This window comes from Fukomys damarensis, unplaced genomic scaffold (assembly GCF_012274545.1).
Source record: "Fukomys damarensis isolate Sample0158 unplaced genomic scaffold, DMR_v1.0_HiC HiC_scaffold_39, whole genome shotgun sequence".
Classification (NCBI taxonomy): Eukaryota; Metazoa; Chordata; class Mammalia; order Rodentia; family Bathyergidae; genus Fukomys; species Fukomys damarensis.
The window spans coordinates 98,813,524-98,832,999 of NW_022900951.1; the positions used below are offsets into that span (position 1 = coordinate 98,813,524).

Below are 19,476 nucleotides of genomic sequence, written 5' to 3' on the forward strand. Positions count from 1 at the left end.
GGTTATTGAATGTAGACAGCAATATGCAACCTGGGAGAAAAGGAAGGCATACCTTTAACAACATTTATCAAAAATATAATTGGGCAAACACAAACAATTGGACAGACACAAACACATAAGAAATATTATGAAACTAGAGTGCACTGAAATATATTTGCCCAAGTGAATTACAGCATCTCTTTTAATTAAGGCTAGTCAAAACTTTTGCAGGTCAATTGACAGAGCTCTGTTGTAATTAGAATCAGAAGGAATAAAAGCACTTTATAATAGTAGCATAATCTTGTGTTATAGTTATTGTCAGAAGTCTGTAAGCAGAAAGTAGAAAGAAGGTCAAGTTAATCCCATAATTACAGTTTGAGAATCTGTTATGTAAAAGAAATGTTTTAAGTACATCAATTAAACATCTGGAAACCAAACACCAATCAAACATTTTATTTATTTATTTTTTTCAACCTTTTTTTTAAGTTGAAGATGAAAGGTATGTTTGTCAATTAGCCAGAATTTATAATTTGATTTTTAAGATTCTCCTGCCTGGTAGGACATTGCAGGTGATTTTACTGTGGAGCAAGCAGTCTATCCAGCACTGGGCTAAAACTTCGCATTTGGTCTTTGAGCTCTAATCTTAAGCATTACGTTTTCTTAGAATTGCTTTAAAACATTATATTTTATTTTCCAATATTTTTATGGAAAACAATAGGGCTCCATGGAATTTCTTGGTGATGTAGCCTGCCAAACGTTGTTTTTCTCTGTAAATAGGCAGGGCGGAGAGGATTTTTTTTTTCTTTTTTTTTTTTTTTTTTTTGTTGTTGGTTAAGAATCTTGCTTCCTTCTCTCCTGGGAAGCTGGGGAAGGAAGAGTAGGTTGAACACTGGGTGTTAACTCACCCACCTGTTTGGGAGGGGCAGGAGTAGCTGGGTGGTTTTGGTTGTGGCCAGTGAGGTGGCGAGGTGGGGAGGGAGAGCACCAGATAGTGCTTAGGAGGATGGATTGTAGGGTGGAGCCTGAGCAGAGGTGGGTGCTCAGCTGCATCAAAAGTAGTCTTGTCCAACTTTGGCCTGAGGTCAGGGGTGGAGTGGGTAGTCACACAGGCAAGGAGAATTTGGAGGGTGGAAACGGGACTGACAAAGAGAAGGGCAGGTGTGGAGGTAGATGAAAGCCTGCACATAGGCAACTTCAGACAATTTACCATTCATTGCTCTGACAGAAAGTAAGGAGATCCGGGAGCACATTTGGGTCAAATGTTATGTATTCTGGACATTGGGACCCATCATTTAATCTATATAGAAGCCATGCTTCATTGCAGCAGAAAATAAGCCATTTAGGTTTGGTGTTTCCAGTGAGCCCGGGAGATTTTAAATTAGCCAAAAGGTACCCCACAGGGATTGAACATGAGGGTTTGGATTGAGCAGTTCTCATAATGAAAGGAGGTCCGATATAGGGTAAGTCCCAGAAAAGCTCAAAGACAAGGGGAAAGAGTGTCCTCCTCCTCTCTGACAATCTCTGGAGAGAGCAAGAGGATCCCAGCCAATGGGGCATCCCCCAGGGACCTCACTCCTGGCCTTGAGCAGAGGAGTCCATGTGATAGTGCTAAGATAAGTTTAGTGAGAACACTGAGAGGCAGAGGACCAGAGGGGTGGAGGGGGGGGGAGAGAGAGAGAGAGAGAGAGAGGGAGAGAAAGGGACTAGTCTGAGTACTTACCCAAGAATTGAAGGCCAGTGTCTATGTGAGCATCAGCAATGGCAAGGATGAAAGTTCCTAGTTGGGTATGAGCTTGGCAGGGTCTGAAAAGGACAGCTGGGAGGCCAATTGACCCCAACCAGTGGGGGATCACCACAAAATCCTGATCGCCTCATTCTCAGGCTTTTCAGCATCAAAAATGAGAGGATGAGTATTGCATTGGAGACAGGAACACGCGAAATCAGACTTTTATTAGGGGGATGGGGTGTAGAGGATGGGGTGCCAGGCTCTCTCAAACAACAGCGGTCAGGGGCTGGCTAGGTGAGGTTTTATATGGGCAAGAGGTCATGGGGTTGCACAGTGGAGGTAGATGTTTGGCTGCAGCCAGAGGTGAGGTTTCAATCCATTCTCAGTATTGAACTTCCCACTAGGAAGGATTAGAAGAGGGAGAGCTTTGTGGGGGGAAAGTTTGGTCTTTGTTTCCCCAGAATGATTTATTATCTGCTGGAAAGAGCCATTTAAGATGTGGGCTTAGGGCCATCTAGCAGAGAACTCTATCACAGAATGCTGATTAAAAAAATGCAGCCAATAAAGAGCAGGGTCAGCAAGTTTCAGTTGAGAACCAGTAGTGCTTTGACAGCTGGCCTCCAGGCCATGTCTGTAATGCTTAGTCAGAAAATTTGTCTACATTTTCATTCTGTCCTAGACATTGTGGGAGAATGAGATTAAGAGCAATAGACTAATCTGGTGGAAGAAATTTTAAGGTAGTCTAATGTTGGGGTGGTGCTATGGCTACAGTTGGGAGGTTTTAGCCAGCTGTACCTTGAGAATCAAGAGCAAGCACCCCAGGAGAATGATTTTAAAAGCACTGAGTTTGACCAGAAAAGAGCCTCTGGTAAAATTGCAGCCTGCAAAGATGGAGCAAAGAACCTGAATGCTGAAAGCATTAGCATTAAAAGCCAAGTATTTTGGAACAGGTCTATATAAAAATGGCCTGAGGGTTTCACAAGAACCAGGAAGACTTCAACCTTGCAGTGTCAAAATTGTAAAGATGAAAGAAAGACTTTGCTTTGAGAAGTGATCTCCAGGGCATCACATTCCACAATGTTCATAGCCTAGGGAGTGAGAATTGATACCTTAGAATTCCTATCACTGTGATCAGCCATCTATGCAATCAAAGACCTCTGCAATCACCAGCAAGATGCAGAAGGCTCAGGTATTGCTCTAGCTGGAAATAAATTTTGGTGTCATCCACATGGTGCTGGTCTTAGGTGTATGCAAAATGCAATAGTCGTGAAGACTTCCATCTCGTTTTCAGAAAAAAAAAAGCTTGGATCACCAGCCAGTGCATTGAATCTGTGAGGGTGATGCTGAAAGGGCAGTGGAGGCCCCAGGATGTTGGAAAAGCCAAGAACGTGGAATGTCTGAGAGAAGCCAGAAGTACTGAGAATAGCCCACCCAAGAGAGAGGGCTACAATCACTGGCAGTGACACAGGGGCAGGTCCACCTAAGCAATTTGGAATTCACGTATTGCCACAAATTATCCCAGGTACTGGACTTGGAACTAAGGGATTTAATGTAGTTCAGTTTTGCTTTGGTCCCATTCCTTTCTATCCCCCTATTTCTACCTTTTGTAGTGGGAATGTTTAACCTGTGCCACTGTGTATTGGAAGTGTTTAACTTTCTTTTCATATCTACACAGAATTGCAGCTAAAAGTTTGCCTCAAATCTCAGAAAAGACATTTAGACTTTTCAGCAATGCTGAAACTATTAGAAATTTGCCAAATCTAAAAGATGGCAACTCTAAGAGATGTTTAGCATAAAGGGATGTTCATGAGTCTTTTGGGAACCAGGGCGGGTAGAATGTTAGTTTATATGTAGATGCCCCCAAAGCCTCATGCATTCATAGATGGGGCTTTTGGGAGCTGATTTGATCATGGGGGCGTGATAATTATTAGTTGATTAGTCCACTGATGATTTTATATCTAAATGTGATGTTGGGAGGTTAAGCTTGGTTGGAAGATGTGGGTTGTTGGTGGCTTGGCCTAAAAGGATCTATCTCTCTTCCTCACCTCTCTCTGCTTCCTTACTGCCATATCATAAGCAAGTTTCTTCTGCCATGCCCCTCTGCCATACCTCACTTTTTGGGAGCCAGCCAACTATAGACTGAAACCGCTAAACTCTTTGGGCCATAGCAAGTCTCCCCTCCTTTAATGTAAGGATATGAAGTATTGTGTCCCAACAATGAAGAAAGTAACTAAGACAATTATAATTTTAGTTTCACTGCTTGTGATTGGTCTATTCAGGGTAAAATGGTACCTTGGTTCATGAAATTGATTCATTTTATTGTTCTGGAAAAGATGGCCACATTCGTGTTAGTGCAAGAAAGATGGCAGTGGTCTGTTTGTCACACTATGCAGAGTTTGCAAACAAAAGTAAATTTTTGCTACATGTTCGCTTGTGAATCAAATTGTTTGCAAACAAAAGTGTTCATGAACCACTGAGGTAGCAATGTATGTATGTATGTATGTATTTATTGTGTTTTTAGGGGACAGGGTCTTGCTATGTAGTCTAAGCTGACTTTGAACTCATTATGTAGCCCAGGCTCACCTTGAACTTGTGGCATTCCTCCTGCCTCAGCCCCCAAGTACTGGAATTGGGGTATTTATATATTCTTTGCTCAACATTTTTAAGTCATCTCTGTCTAGAAATTTTCCACTTTCTTCCAGATTTTCTAATTTTCATTGGAATATAAGTTTTCTAAATCATTTCTTATAATCCTCTGTATTTCAGAGGGGTATACTGTAACTTTGATTTATTACTTCTACTTCCACTGATGTGAATCTTTTCATTAAGTTTGGCTATGGGTTTATTAATCTTATGTGCTCAAAAATGCCCTACTTTTTATTTATTGATTTTTTTTCTAATTATTTTTCACCAAGTTTCATTGATTTCTGCTCTGATTTTTATAATTCCTTTCCTTCTACAACTTTTGGATTTGTATTGTTCTTGATTTTCTAGAAACTTCAGATGCCTCATTTGGGTATTTATTTGGTAATGCTCTGTGTTTCTTACTCTTAAAACTGCTCTCACTGTGTCCCACTCATTTTGAAATGTTGTATTGACATTTTGATTCTAGAAATTTTAAAATTTCTTCTCTGATTTGTTCTATTAATTATTCAATAATATGTTATTTAATCTCCACTTATATGTGTACTCTCTGTGGTCTCTTCTGCTGTTGATTGCTAGTTTCATTCTATGGTCTGACAAGATGCAAAAAGTATTTCAAATCTTTCACTTTTAAAATTTGTTTTATGCCCTAAAATATGGTCTATTTTGGCTAACGTATCACGGGCTGCTGAGAAGAACATGTATTGTGTTTGTCAATGAAATACTCTAGCAATATCTACAGAGAACATCTGTTCGATGTTGTGGTTCAACTCTGACATTTATTTGTTGATTTTTTATCTGACTAACCTATTTGTGTCTGTGGGGTATTGATGTCCTCCACTAGGACTGTATTGTTGTCTCTGTCCTTTTAAGTTGAGTAGTTTTTTAAAATGAAATCATGTTCATCAAAAATTGGTGCTTCTGCATTTACAATCATTGTCTCTCCCAGTTGATTGTTTCCTTTATCAGTGTATAGTGACCTTTTTTTTCTCTTTGAATTAATTTTGAGTTGAGGTTCCTTTTCTCTGAAGATAGAATGGCAATGACTGTTTGATTTGGGGCTACTCTTGCATGGAGTAACATATTTCATACTTTCACTTTTAGATTGTGTTTCGTTATGAAGGAGATGTGTCTCTTATAAGCAACAGAGAGTAAGGTTTTGCTTTTTTGTCCAATCTGCCTGTCTTTGTCTCATGACAGGGGGCTGAAAACCATTTAAAATAAATATAATCATTAAAGGTATTTAGTGACTCCTCTTAGTTTATTATTTTTCCAAATTATTTATAATTTTGTTTAATTTCCCCCCTTATTATTACTTTGCAAATTAGTGGTATTATCTCCTTTTTTGGGGGGGTGATTTTCATCTCACTCTAACTATTATCATTTTTCTTTTGGTATTTCTGCAAATTTTCTTTGGTGGTCATGAATTCCTTTGGATTGTCTTGCTGTAGAATTTTTTTATTGCTGTAGATTTTGGAGAATAATTTTATATGATTGAGTAATCTTGGTTAGGAATTATTTTCTTTTAGGGCTTCAAATCCTTTTTTCCAAGATCTTCTTATATTTAAGTTTATATTAAGAAATATCTTATTATTCTGATCAACTTACCTTTATAAATTACTTGATTTTTTTCTCCATCAAATTTTAGTTTTCTCTCCTTGCTCTGATTTTCTGATAGTTTCACTATGGTGTATTGTGGTGAGTTTTATTTTTACATTTTATTGTTTCTATTTGGTGATTTAAGTTCCTCACTGCTCATTTACCTGAGTATTAATTTCACTCTCTCAATTTGGAAAATCTCCTTGAATGATATTGGTGGATAAATTTTTATATCTGTATTTTCGTGTTCTAAACTTCCCTAGGTCTTACTGTTCTTAGTTTATTTTTTAGAGTCATCTTATACTTCTTGGCTTCTTGTTTTTTTTTTTGTATCATGAGTAAATTACTACATCAACTTTGTCTTCAATTTCTGAATATGTCTTTTCTGATTGGCCATGCCTATTGCCAAAATTTCAGTTCAATTTTTCCTTATTGCTTGTTTCCTTTTTACAGTTTTTAGTACTTTATTAAAGTGGTCATTTATATCTTGCATTTTCTTACTTAAATCCTGCGGCTATCTTCTTTAAATTTGGTAATTATCCTGTTAACTGAATAATTTAACTGCTTATATATCTTCTTTGAGATTAATGAAAATCTTAGTACTTTCTGCATCTGTTTATTGATTTTGAATTTTATGTCTTTGATTATTTTGGCTATGTTTTGAGCTTTTTTGGAAACATATCTGTTTCAGTGCCCATGAGCTCAGCTTTTTGGGAGTTGTGAATTTTTGAAGGCACCTTGTTACATTGTTTTATTATGATTCTTGTGTTTTTTGTGATAAACATTGTAGATAATTTGGGATAAAATTCTCTGCTATTGTATTAGAGATATATTTAATATGTGGGTTTTTCCTTATGTCTTGGTTTTCAGTATAAGTTAGTTGCCAACCTTTATTCCACCTTTTTAAGAAAATTGGTTTAGTCTCTATCATTGTTTTATGAGAAGATAAAAATCATATCTAAAAACAACATTCAAAGAACCAAATTAAAACAATTATAAGAACAACATTCAAAGAACCAATTATATCTCAGCACTTAATTTATGCCTTGTATAAACACTTATACCACTCCCAATAACACAGGAAGTTAAATGAATAATACTGATAAAGCATAGGCTGATAGTGAGGAAAGAAAAAAGTGGGCAGGATATTAAAAAGTTAAGTGAAATAGTGCAAAATAAAAACTGAATAGGAGGGAAATGAGAAAATAGATTATGATGATATTGTTATTATCATTCTTTTTTCATGGACTAGAGGGTTTAAGAAGAGGTATTGAAAAGTCTATTTAAGGGGGCAAGGAGGAACAAAAGACAACGATAAAAAAAAAAAAAAACAAGAAAAGGGACAGGGATTTAGCTCAGTGGTTCCACCGCCTACCTTGAAAGCACAAAGCCCTTAGTTAGATCCTGAGTACCAAAAAAAAAAAAGTGGAAAATTTGAGAGCAGTATGTTTATGTGTGTTGGAAGCAATTATTTTCTTATCTTCCCCTACAAAACCCACACAGAAATTAAAACATTAATCCACACCCATACACAGTTGCACAGTCACTTAAGGCTTTCACCTACACTTTTAGGATTAGGAGTTTTGAGAAAGTGCATTCTCTAATTTGCTTCATGTGCTGTTTAATATGTGCAGGTAGGTTTGGTGGGAGAGCCAATTCCAATCCTGATGGTTTTAGCCCTCTGGGTTCTGGAGCCTCAATTTTTCTCAAAATGTTTGATGAAGCATTTACTTTGCTTCTTCAGTGAGTTTCAGCATAGAGTTTCACCAAGAACTTTCAGATTCCCCTTGTCTTTCACAGAATCTCTAGAACCACCCTTCCCTTTTTACAGCTTCCTCAGCTGTCTATGATTTTGGTTACATCCAGGGAGTAGAGGAGGATTTTTTTCCAGTTAGTTTAGTCTTTTTTTTTTTAATCTCCTTTTCTAGGTTAGGGGTCCTAATTGCTCAGCCCTCTGCATTTAGTTAGTTTTGGTATTTTCAAACCCAGAACTTCAAAGGCAGGAATCCCAACTTTTACTTTACAACACGAACAATGTGGAATAGAGGAAGTACCCAGCTCCAGTTGCCCCTACTTTCTTCCCTAGAAACAGTTCACATTTTACAGATGGCTAGAACTCGGGGCCTGCACTGGGCTCCACACTCCTGAATCAGGACTCTGTTTGATATTATTATCATAGATTCTGAGCTGTGTCTAGGAAGAAAGACTGTAGGCTTCCACTGGTGATGGGGAAGAAAGGCCTCTGGTGTAAGTGCCAGACTGCAGCCACACATGGCCTTCTTTTCCTAACAGTTTTGTGCATTGCAATGCAAAATGGCTCAATGTCTGCCTGTCTTCAAAGTCAGGCTGGGATCCACACTAGTGATTTAGTAGACTCTCTGCTAATACTGTAACAGATTCTGTCCCAAATGGGAATCAGTGTGGCTCAGTTCTGTGAGCATTAGCGTCTCCAGACCCAGGCTGGGTGAATACTGAAGTTTGCTTGTGACTTCATTTCTTATGCTGGCTTTTCCATGTTCTGTATTTAATGTGAAAACTATCCTGTCCAGGGTATAATCTGGTGGTTGGGATTTCTACCAACTCTGACCTTGGTGCATACCACAGAGCTCGCTGTGGATGCTTAATCTGCAGTGCTTCTATGACGATCATCACTAAGTGAATCCAAAGCAAGCAATCCAAATCCAAGTAATAAAATTACCCAAAATGTCTTATTAAAGCATTAATCTTTTCCCATTGATTTGAGATGCCAGTCTATAGATTTTTTTTATTCTTACACATTGATTTATGTGTTTATTTTGTGTCAATACAATGCTATTTTAATGCTTACTACTTTGCAAGAAGTATTGATGTACAGCAATCTCACCATGCTCTTTGTTTCTATTTTTTTTTTAGACTACGCTTGCTGCCCTTACAAATTTACTATATATATCATGTGCTGTCAAATGCATACTGACTTGCCAATCTCCCTTCTTAAAAGAGCATGAATTTTAACCAGCAGTCTCCCTTATTCTGTATAGTCATATATTTCAGGGGACTATGAAATTCTCTTACTCTGTATGTTTGATTCTAATCAGTTTAACCTCATGAGAGTAATCCAATTTGCCTTGATGGATATTAGGCTAAGAATGCTCATATTTGACTCTTAGGATTGTTTCCTCGCTTCTAAAATATAAAAAAATGATTTAGCTCTCATCTTTTCCTCTGTATATTCTTTTATCTGGAACTGCTGAAGCCATATTATAACCACCCTGAGGTGTAGCTAATGCCAGAATTTTCAGAAGAAAGAGATTAGGGCTTTGACGACATCAGCAAGACAACAACTGTATCCTGTTTGGAATCAGCATATTTTCTAGACTTTTAGATATATTACACATTGTTTTACTTGTTGTTTGGACTACTTGAAAAAAGATTTTGTATTTTCAGAAGATGAAAACATCCTATATGCTCCATTCATCCATATGAACATTAGATACAACATGTGCATTGTATTGATCGACAGGAAGAATGTACATTTTGAAATGTAAATATACTTACAATATCTGGTCTGGCATGTAAGGAGCTTGTAAGTCATCACTGCTATCCATATAATAAGAAAAAGTTGCACAGACTGAATATCAGTAATCTTATTTAGCAGAGAACTGACACCAAAGGCAGCAAATGCTCAAAAAGCAGAGAGATAGGAAAATATAGAGAAGCACAACTTATAGCAGAAATCTAAGAGCAGAAACCAATAGTAGTAGAGGAAAATAAACAGTAATTGATGAATTGACAAGTTTAAGAGTGAAAATTTCTAGAACCAAGCTTTGGAGACCCCACCACCACATTTTTGTGAATTTTACCTCTAGGAGCCCTACCAGAGTTTAAAAGAAAAGATTGAAAAAAAATCCCCTTATACATTCAGCAAGAGAAGGACAACATTGAAATATGAAAAAATAATTTGATTCATAACAAAGGCCTACTCTCAAAAGAAATTATTTAACCAAAGTGTAACTGAATTGGTATTTAATCAGACTCTACCTGACCTGGAGAAAAGAAATATCCCAATGTTGTATGCTCTAGCCCATTTGTCTTAATTATCAGGAGGAGGGAAACATTTGTGAAAGTCACAGGTAGGGATCTGGTTCGCTTAAACATTAAAACTTGCACATAGGACTATAAAATTCTCCTCACTGCTCTCCACAGACACCATACCACCACATTAATGGGATTCCTCTGTGATGATAGGGCAATACAATGAAAAGAATTGCACATTTCAGGCTTTGTTTAAGAAGTTTCTAGGAAAACTCAGAAACGGGAAAAGAAACAAATCCAATGCCAACAAAAGAAACATTAGCTTCTGACACCTGCAGTAAACAGTAAACACAGCCAAATCCCTGGAAAGAGAAGCCAATTACTAAAGGCATATTTAGCTCCATTCCTATTTAGAATATCCTTCCTGGCTTCAAAGAATGTTACAGGATATACCTGTAAAAGGCAAAACCCATAGTTTAAAAAGACAGAATAAGATCAACCATCAGAATGAGACTTACATATGACAGAAATGTTGAATTCAAGACAGGAATTTCACACAACTAATTTATATGCTAATTACTTCAATAGAGCAAGCTGACAATATGAACCAGCAGTTGGGTGATATAAACAGAAAGAAGAAAACTCTAAAAAAAGAATCAAAGGGAAATTATAGAAATAAAATACTAATTAATTAATTAATTTATTTATTTATTTATTTTTGTGGCATCGGGTATTGAACTCAGGTCCTTGCGTTTGCGAGGCAGGCCACTGAACCGCTGAGGTAAATCCCAGGCCCAATAAAATACTATTTTAAAATGAAGTAAACATATGATGTGTTTATAATCGAGCCCCCTCTGCAGAATTTTTTTAAAAAATAGTTAAGAAATAGTTTAGAAGAAGGCTTCTCATATTTTTTCTTTTCCCTTATTTCCATTCCCCTACCCTTCCCTCTTCCCCTACAGGCTTTTTGGAATTTCCCCTGTCATTTGAATCTTACAAAGATTAATATATAAGCAAGTGATGGATGTTTCAAAGTACAAAGAATGACTTAGAGCCCTTATAACAACTATTTGTTGATTTAATAGAAATTGTTTTTCATTAGCAGGATCATTCATCAGTGTGAAGCATTAGAAGCAAGTGACATCTCAGGCCAAAAAGTTACCTGAGGAAAGAGTAGGTGGAAATACACTAAGGGGAAATTTTCTTGAGCAGGAAGCCAGTGTGTCTGGACTTTGAGGAAGAAGATAATAAAGAGATGAAATTAAAGCTATGAGATTTAAACCACAGAACACTAAAAACCATAAAGAGGACCTTGGGTTTCATTTATGTGTGGCAGTCAGTGGAGTGCTTTGAACCCTTCTTTGAATATGAGGCCAATATTTTAAACCAGGAATAACCATAATCTGATTTTGTTACAAGAGGGTATCTTATGCTACCAGGATAAGAATAAATTTTAAAGACTAGGATAAAAATAGGACACGAATTAGGAGACTGTTACAGTAACTCTGTCAATAAATGATGTCAGCTTGATTGAGTTTCTAGTTTCAATAGCTTTACCCGTGGTTTCTAAATACTTCTACTATTTTCCTTAAAATGGGAGGCAGCCTGGGCCAGGGGTTTAATTCAGTGGTTCTGCCACCTGCCTCAAAAGCAGAAGGTCCAGAGTTGGATCCCCAGTACCAGGAAAAAAAAGTAGGGGGAGGCAGGTATCTACAGCTGAGAGACTGATTGGTATAAATAAGTATACAGAGATAGCTGGCTCTCTCTGTGTTAATTGTCCTTAAGTCCTCTTCTGCTTCTGGGTTCTTCTATCTCCAAATGTAAGCCAACTTTGGTATTGATCTTCCATTTCTTATGGCATAATATTCTCATGTCTAACCTTAACTGACTCTTGCTTTTAACGTTCTGTCTTCCCTCTGAGGTTTATCATCCACTTTCCAGTTTTTAGTGATCCTTTATGTGTTTGATCTCGCTTTCATTTTCTCTCTCTCTCTCTCTCTCTCTCTCTCTCTCTCTCTCTCTCTCTGTCTCTCTCTCCATATGTACATATGAGTATATGTATGTATGTGTATAATACATATATTTTAAGTATATATACAATTTTTGTGAGTGTGGTGTTAAAAGGAAATAAATGTCTTTGTACTTAAACAAACATGTTAATCTGAAAGGTGAATGAATGGTTCCTTGAGAAAACTATGCTGTATATGAAATTCCAGGATTGCAACTGATATTTTATACATATACTTTTAGTGACCAGTTCATGCTTTTTGTGACATTTGATGTTTAGAAAAATTTAGTTACCTGATTTTGATTATTAAACCTTGAGACTCTGTCTCGAGTTACTGCACGCATTTTGTAGAAAGATTCTGTAGGGTTACAGAAAAGAATGGAGAAGTTAAATATGCCTGGAGCAAAAATATATCTGGAAAAATTATAATTTAACAAATAAATATGTGATCTTCCATCAACATTTCTCCAATGTTTTAGCTACAAAAATATCTTCCTTGTGCAAGAATAAAAGACTCTGTTAAAAGTTGGCTGTCATAAGAAATGAGAATTATGCTGATTTTACTAACACCACCTCAAGAAAGATGATATCTATTGATAGTTAAATTCTGAAATCTGCCTTTATCATATTATATTATTGTTAATAGAAATCCATCTGTAGATCCCTTGTATCACTTATGAAGAATTACTAGTCTGCCCCAAACCAGAATGGGAAAAAGATATATTGCTGGAAAAAAATAGTGGAAATAAATACAGGGAGGACATGTCTAAGAATACATCCTACAACTCACTATAGCAATACTATTTTAAAGATGATTCTAATTTAAAATAATCTCAAAACAATAGTGAAACACTGATACAGTCATAACTAAGAAAGAACACATTCCAAGGAAGTGCTATTCCAGTTAGAATCAACAAAAATGACATCTTTATATAGATTCAGGTCTAATAATCACAAAATGCTCTTTGCCTTGGTCAATTTGAAATCCTATAACAAAATGCCTTACACTGGGTAATTTATAGCAACATAGGTGTATTATAGCTCTGGAGGCTGGGAACTCTAAGATAAATATGCCAACAGCTTTCAGGTCTGGCGTGGGGAGATTTCTCATAGATGACAATTTCTGTGTACTCACATGGTGAAATGGATGAGGAGACTCCCTTAAGCCTCTTTTATATAGACACTATTCCCAGTAATGAAGGCTTCTCCTAGTGGCCCCATCTCTTATTGTTATAGGGCACTGTGTTTCATGGCATGATCTTTGAATGCATACGGTTAATTAGACTGTAGTACTCCCTGACCATTAACTATTCCCTTTCTTTCCTCTTGTTCCTTCCCTCTTCCATTTCTTGTTTCCTCTCTATCATCAAAGATAATTCATCCTTCTTTGTAGCATAATCCTAATTGATGGGCTGTTTTGCTAGTACTTGAATAGTCCTATCCTATAAGGTATAACCTGATCCATATTGAATCTCCCTATTACTTCATGACAATCAATCTCCCTTCTCAGAATTTTAAGAAATAACTAAGAATAGTTTAGAAAAGTAGAGGGCTTATTGAAAATTTTCCCATTATTGGAATCTCACAAGGATTAATGACGAGGTGATGGAAGCTTTTGTTTAAGGATAGAATAAGCCTTAGACCAGTGGTGGTGAACCGATGGCACAAGTGCCACATTGGGCTGTTTGTATCACTGAAAATTCTAAAAGGTTCGCCATCACTGACCTGGAGCCTTTATAACAACTATTTGTTGATTTAATAGAAATTGTGTTTCACTAGCAGGATCATTCATCAGCATGAGGCCCAAGTAGCAATGTGCACAGGAAAATCAATTTTCCAGAAGACTCAGAGCTTACCATAAGTCTTAGTTTTAAAGTCAAGAAATTCAGTTTGGCTGCTGAAGATTAAAAAGAAAGAATAAAAATGAGCATTTTAAACCAAAGCACACATCATCATCATGTTGCATCAGGTTTTATCATTCAAAGCAATTTAAGAGAATGTTACTACTTTAGCAACCTTTTTATACCAGAAATAAATCATTTGGATTTTACAAAATCTGAAACAAATTGTATTTCAGCTGAACATCAATGTGACTCATCATTGTCATCATCATCACAATTATTTAGTATTTGAAGTAATCGTTGACTGTAAAAGTGATATTTCATTACTTTCAACACCGTAAAACAGCAGCATATTTTATTTAATTACTTATTCCCTACAATTTTCACACTCATTTCATACCCAATAATTTTTCTTCCACATTCACTAATAGGATAGGGCATACTGCATGTAAGATTTAAATCTCATACAAAGCCCTAATTACCACCAGATATTCTATGTGTTCCTTCTATATAACCTTCTATTTATTTCCTTTTATGATAATGCTATTTGAGAAAGTCAGAGCTGAAATAAATAAATATCAAGTGTATCTCTATACCTCTGATATGAATGAGATTGACCAGTGACTACTTTGAAAGACTTTGGGATGGGAGCAATTACTCATATAAGTGTTGGTTAGGATGCACAGGCTATGAATATTAGGTCATTTGGGATGGCATCTAGGGGAAGAAAATCTGGTTTGCGTTAGGACATTTGAAGAAGGGTAATACTTAGGTAATACTCTAGTTTTAAATTCTACAATGGGGCTGATTCTACAATATACTGATTTTACAACAACCTTGAAGTTGAAAGATTTGAAGCAATTTAACTTCAAGAGTTGAAATTGGGCCCTAAGCTCAGATGCTGCCCAGTGGCAGTGTGCTGTCCTGTACAAAGCATAGGGGTTTCATGACAGCTCAGGCCCCACCCCTCTGGCCACATGTCATGCAGGTCCACCTCCTTGCTTTGCTTTGTGAACCTAGAATAATTTCTATTCCATGTTTAGTATTAGTATAGGGCATACGGCAGGTAATATTTAAATCTCATATAAAGCCCTCATCACCACTAGATATTCTATGTATCTCCGCCTCCTGTCTCCATCCTCACATCTCTGCCCCCTCTCTCTTTTCAGTCTCTTACCCAAAGTGCCCCCTATAATGATGTGACTCCCTCATCTGGGTCCTTTGAGTTCTCTCTTCCTTTCCCAACATGGCAGCCTCAGCAAAAGAAGAAGAAGAAGGGGAAGAAGCTCTCCCTAACAGACTTTCTGGCTGAGGATGGAGGGTCTGGTGGAGGAACCACCTATGTACCTAAGCTAATCAGCTGGGCTGATGAAACAGATGACCTGGAAGGAGATGTTTCAATCACTTGGCACAGTAGTGATGATGATGTGTGTAGGGCACCTCCAATTGACCGTTCCATCCTTCCCACTGCTCCACAGACTACTCAGAAAGGCAATATCGACCTGAGCCATCTTCCCAAATCTCCACCCTACACTTCCCTATGATGTAAGTGAAGACTCTATTAAGAGATTCTATAGAGGATTAAATATCAATGCAGTGCACTTGCCACCTTAACCTAGCAATCCAGAGAAGTTGAATGGTTATGGTTATGCTGAGTTTGAGGACCTGGATTTCCTGATCAGTGCCCTCAGTCTCCATGAAGAGTCTCTAGGTAACAGAAGACTTCGAGTGGATGTTGCTGATCAAGCACAGGATAAAGACAGAGATGATCATTCTTTTGGGGGAGTTAGATGTTGAGATTCTGACAAAACCAACACAGACTGGAGGGCCTGGCCTGCTACAGACAGCTTTGATGACTGCCCACCTAGAAGAGGCAATGACAGCTTTGGAGACAAACCGAGATCGTTACAATACGGACCAGTGTCAGGATGGGGATCAGATGGGTATCCAGAAGGCCACTCCGAGATATGGATCGATATGATGACAGAGGCAGCAGAGACTATGATAGAAGCTATGATTCCAGAATAGCCAGTGGCAGAAGAGCCTTTGGGAGCAGATATCAGAGAGACGATGACTACAGAGCAGGAGGAGACTGCTATGAAGACCAGTATGACCCAAACTGAACCTAAAATCTAGGAGTACTCCTAAGGAAGATGATTCCTCTGCTAGCACCTCCCAGTCCAGTCAAGTGGCTTCTATCTTTGGAGGGGCAAAGCCTGGTGACACGGCTGCTAGAGAAAGAGTAGAGGAAAGACTACAGAAGGAACAGGAGAAATTATATCATCAGCTGGAAGAGCCAAAACTATAACAATGGCCTTGGGAGAGACACCCAAGGAAGTGAAGAAACTCAGAAACAGGAAAGGCTGAGAGCAGGAAGTGCATCATCACAGACTGGGATCTCAGCCCCATCTGCCAGAAATGCCTGAAGGAGAGAGAGTGAGAAGTCTCTAGAAAATGAAACACTCAATAAGGAGGAAGACTGTCACTGTCCAACTTCTAAGCCTCCCAGATTTGATCAGCCTCTAAAGGTAATGTCAGCCCCTCCACCAAAGAATTCATGGGTGAAGCAAAATTCCAACCCTCCTCCTCCTCCATCTCAGAGCTCAGACACAGAGCAGAAATCCCCTACAAGAGGTGGGGGGAAAGTAGCTTCAGCTCAGCATTCTGAGGAAGGACGGGCAAGGAAAGATGAAAACAAAATAGATGGGATAAATGTCCAAAAAGTCCAAACTGGGAACTCCAGCCATGGTCCAGGAGATGGAGGGAACAAAGACCACTGGAAGGAATCAGACAGGAAAGATGTCAAAAAGGATCAAGACTCTAGATCTGCACCTGAGCCAGAGAAATCTGAGGAAAATCCAGCCTCCGAGTTCAGTTCTGCAAGCAAGTATGCTGCTCTTTCCATGCATGGTGAGGATGAAAATGAAGGAAAAGACTACACGGAGTAGACCTCAACATCCTGTGCTTTCTCCTAGCCTTTCTCCATTCTGGAACTTTTGAGAGCGAATCAAACCTCTATCCAGACAAGGCAAAATAAAACTGACCATCTCCTGGAGACCTTTCTTAACTTAAAAAAAAAAATGATGAAATTCTTTGGCATGCTGCGGCAGCCTTTAAAGTATTGAAGTAACCAGAGAATTGACAGTAGAGCCAGAGAGAGAGAGAGAGAGAGAGAGACAGAGAGACAGAGAGACAGAGAGAGAGAGAGAGTATGGCTTTTTAAGAAAAACTTTTTAGCTTTTATTTTGAAACAGTTTTAGGCTAGGAAAACTGCAAAAGTGGTACAGAGCATTCCCACACACCTGCTCCCATTCTAACTCTCTTCTAAGCACAGCCCTTATCACTGGGAATTAACGTGGAAGCAGTGTATTTAGAGACCTCAACCTGGAGGCCTTGTGTCACTTTCCCACCCTGCTTTTTTTTTTTTAGTCTAAACCTGTCAGGTTGTTTCCCATGGCCTTTCAGTGTCCCTGAATCTGGGTCTGATTTTCAGTCTGTTTTCGGCCTTTGTGGCTTTGATATTTGGCTGATCACTTCTTTTTAAAAAAAACTTAATATACCTGTGATGCACACCTCTCATCCCAGCACTCAGAAGGCTGAGGCAGGGGGATCTCAGGAGTTTGAGGCCAGATTGGGCTATAGCAGTGGGTTGAAGACCAACCTGAATTACATAGTGAGACCCTGTCTCAAAAATTATTAAAAAAAGAAAAAAATATTTATTTATGTCTTTCATAGCAGAGACTATTGCTTTTTAATGGAAAATTTGTGGTGTGTTCTTAGGATACCATGCAGTTGCAGTTGTCTGTGTGATCAGTGCCTTGGGGCCTCCATTTGGCAGAAATGGTAATGACAGTGATATGATGTCTGAGATTTCCATCTTTTCATTCTTACCCTATTGTGGTATACACAAATTCTCAAGCACTATCTGAATGAATTTTCCATCCTTGGAAATGTAGATTTAATCTCTTAAATTGTTTGTCTCCAGGAGGCTGCCAGCCCTGCCTCTTATTTTTATTCTGATGGTTGGGGGTAGCCTAGGGGAAATTCTTTTACTTTTCACCCCCCAGAGGGGTAGTTGGGAGTGTGTCTACAGGCCACTAACGAATAAGACTGGTTGGGACCAAAATAATGGGGAAGTCATGCCTGGAAAAGAAGCTTTTGGGAGGTGATGGATTATTTTGCACAAGGTAGTAGGGGGAAATGGTATGATCCCTAGTAAACACAAGAATGGTTATTTCCTGGAGCAGGAAGCGCCTAGGCATCATGGGAATTCCCAGTCTTGTGTCCTTGTTTTGTCCTTTTTGCTTATCCTTTCTGAAAGTTGAAATATATTCACTTTTTTTTTTGAAACCTTGAAGCTTTAACAAATTCAGACTCTTATGGCTGGGTGTGGTGGTGCACATCTGTAATCCCAGTGCTTGGAATGCTAAGACAGGAGGATCTCATGAGTTTGATGCCAGCCTGGGCTATATAGTTAGATCCTGTCTCAAAAAAACAAAATAATAATAATAATAATAATAGTACTGTCAGAATCTTAGCTATCTCTCATGTTCCTCATGCTACTCTCACCTCCCAAAGACTAGTCTCTAGATAAGTCAGAGAAGTGGCCTCTTAGACATTTTATTTGTCAGCCACTGGATGCTGTGACATGATGAATCAATGCTTTTCTCAAACAAATCAACTCTTTGATGTCTGGATCCTTATTCCTTCGCTCCATCCATGCCTGTTCCTGCTGCTCTGATCCCTTCTCATGATCAGAAAACTCTAGGTTGATCTTTGATGAGTAAGGGTGGATTAGCGACAGTTACATTGGAAGGTTTTCTTTTGAATTTGATTGTGGGGTATGGGTTTTTGTTTTTGTTTCTTTACAAGTTTTCAGTGAAATCGCACGCCAATGTTTGGATTTGTAATGTGGCTTAGACCAGTGTGGTTTTTTGCTTGGGGGAGGGAGTACTGTTTTTAGCTTCCCTGGAGAGAAAAAAAAATGATGAAAGATCTATGTAACAAGGTCCTGGTTTCTCTTACAACACAATAGCTTACTTTTATATGTACCTTTGTTTTGGGGGGTCATCTTGGTAGATGGGATCTGTCCCCATTGTGCTGCCCACAAATGTAGCTTGGTCTCTCTATTTACTAGCTCCTTTCCCAGCAGCCCTAGGGTAGAGCCTCTTCAGCTCTGCAGGGGATGGGCGTCTGCAAGCTGCAGGAGTGGGCAAAATGAGCCTTGTATCCAGTGGACGAAAGGTATACCCAGAGAATTAACCTTAATTGGTGGGGTTGGCTAGTAGCCAGGAAGTGGGCTTTTAGACATACCCTAATTTGAATGGGTTTACTTTTTGGGGGAGGGGGTGCACTTGAGAGGCAGGTGACGGTGGAACCACTGAGCTAAATCCCTGACCCTGGATGGGTTCGCTTTTTAAACTATTGTTTGTAGATAATGAAAAGGTAAAGTCTGCCCTCTTCATGTCTGCTCTCCTTCCAAAGAAATAGGCCTGAGGATCAGTGGAACAGACTGGAAGACACAAAAACAAATGCAGATGTACTCAGCTACCTCATCTTTGACAAAGGAGCTGACCATCCTCAGTGGAGGAAAGATAGCCTCTTTAATAAATGGTGTTGGAAAAACTGGATGTCAACCTGTCACAGATTAAAATTAAACCCTTATCTTT

General features: G+C 38.4%; 1 pseudogene; it reads left to right on the plus strand.

Moving 5' to 3' along the window:
* LOC104855656 overlaps positions 1 to 16,755 on the plus strand; it is a 31,688-nt pseudogene extending 14,933 nt beyond the window's left edge.
* The last annotated feature ends 2,721 nt before the right edge of the window (positions 16,756 to 19,476 follow it).